Consider the following 2,128-nt stretch of genomic DNA (forward strand, 5'->3'; position numbering starts at 1 on the left):
CGCACAATCCGCGGGATTGTCGCGTGTGGGCACGTGACGCCACGGTGTGCCCGGTAATAGTTCATGAACGCGGCCCAGCGATTGGCCACAAAGACGGTCCACGTGGAGGGAGTCCGGGCCAACCACGCGAGCACCACGCGTGAATCGGTTCACGCGTGGGTCTCTAGGCGATCCTCGAGGATCTCGCCGGCGACGCGTCGCAATAGTTCGGCCAAGAGAGCCGCCGAGCAAAGCTCCAAACGCGGAATGCTGACGGTCCTGACGGGAGCAACCTTGGTTCGCGAGGCGACGAGGGTCACCTGGGTTCCCGAGGGTTCGCTCGGGAACGGTCGCGCTAGCAGGTACACCACCGCACCATACGCGCGCGAAGAAGCGTCCGCGAAACCATGCAACTCGTATCGCTCCCCCCCGCGCGGGGATTGAAAAGTGCCAATCCAGCGTGGCACACGTGCGGCGCTTAAGAGCGGTAACTCGGCGACGAGTTCGCACCACGTCTGGTTGAGCTCGTCCGGGAGCGGAGCGTCCCAATCCGCACCCCCCAAACATAACTCCTGCAGCAATATTTTTGCTCTGATTACTGCCGGTGCCGCCCAGCCCAGCGGGTCGTACAAGCGCGCGATCACCGATAGCACCGCTCTCTTCGTAACCGACGGAGCGGAGTCTGGGACTACGGTGAACCCGAAGGAGTCGGAGTCCGGACTCCAATCCACCCCCAACACGGGATGGTGCTGTTGGGCAGCCCCCGTGAGGTCCACCGCCGCCGACTTCTGGCTATCCGCCAACACCAGAGGGGTGTTGGCTGCCCACTTTCCTAACCTGAAGCCTCCACGCCCTAGGAGGCGTGTGAGCTCGTCACGGCAGGTTATGGTTTCCTCCATCCCGTCAGCGCCGAAGAGAACGTCATCCACATAGAAATTCGAGCGCATTATCGCTCGCGCGCGAGAGAAGTGCGCACCCTCGTCCTCGGCGAGCCGCAGTAAGACGCGCTGAGCCAGGTATGGGGCGCAGGCCGTTCCGTATGTGACGGTGGTGAGCCGGAATTCGCGAGGCTCTTGGTCGGGCCCACGCCGCCATAAAATCCGCTGCAGATCCGCGTCCTCCTCGTACACGCGGATCTGCCGAAACATCTTCTCGATGTCGGCCTTGAGGGCGAATCGCGGGACTCGCCAGCGCAACAGTACCGAGAAGATGTCTCGCTGCAACTTTGGCCCCGTCAGTAAGTGATCGTTGAGCGACAGTCCGTTGGGTGTGGGGCTAGAGGCGTTGAAAACAACGCGGACGCGCGGCGCTCCGTCTACATTCCGCTTGACCACTGGGTGGTGCGGAAGGAACACCGCGCCATCCCGCGGTGCCTGAGGGGCCTCCTCCATGTGCTCGAGGGCCTCATATTCGGCCAGAAAGTACCGGTACGCGGTCTCCAACTGACTGTCGCCCCTGAGTCGCCGCTCGACTCCACGCAGCATGGCTAGGGCACGGCCCTTTGACGAGCCGAGAGCGAGGGGTGGTTCGGTACGCAGGGGCAACCGAACCACGTATCGTCCGTCCGCCCGCCGTGAGACGGTGCTGACGAAATGTTCCTCGCACCTCGACTCGTCAGGGGAAAGGACAGATTTGGGACTCGCCTCCTCGAGCTCCCAGAACAATCGCAGTTGCTGCTCCAACTTCTCCTCCGCGCGACAGTGCAGGGACGCCACGGAGGGATCGGGATCGTTCGCGGGTGTCGACGCGGCGCCCGAGACGACCCAACCGAATACGGTATTCTGCGCGATTGGATGGCCTGGTGTTCCGCGGCGCAGGCCGGGACCGATCACATCACCGTAACGATCGGCCCCGATTAAGAGATCTGCAGGGAGATCTCTAGTCGGATCAGGGTCCGCTAAAACGAGGTCCTGCAGATGCGGGTATACGCGAATGTCGGCGGTCGTCTTGGGCGCGTACCCGGTAAGTCTCCGGAGGACGAACGTGGAAAGCGGCATAGGAGCGTTCCCGCGCCCGGTCAACCGTAAGACCAGATTGACCCGCGAAGTCACGCGACCCACCGGCGCGTCCCCCGCACCCGTCACGGTGATAGCCGCGGGCCGCTTAGGAAGGCGGAGGGCCTGGACGAGGGATTCGGAGACGAAGGTCG

Source organism: Megalopta genalis, unplaced genomic scaffold, assembly GCF_051020955.1.
Source record: "Megalopta genalis isolate 19385.01 unplaced genomic scaffold, iyMegGena1_principal scaffold0494, whole genome shotgun sequence".
Taxonomy (NCBI): domain Eukaryota; kingdom Metazoa; phylum Arthropoda; class Insecta; order Hymenoptera; family Halictidae; genus Megalopta; species Megalopta genalis.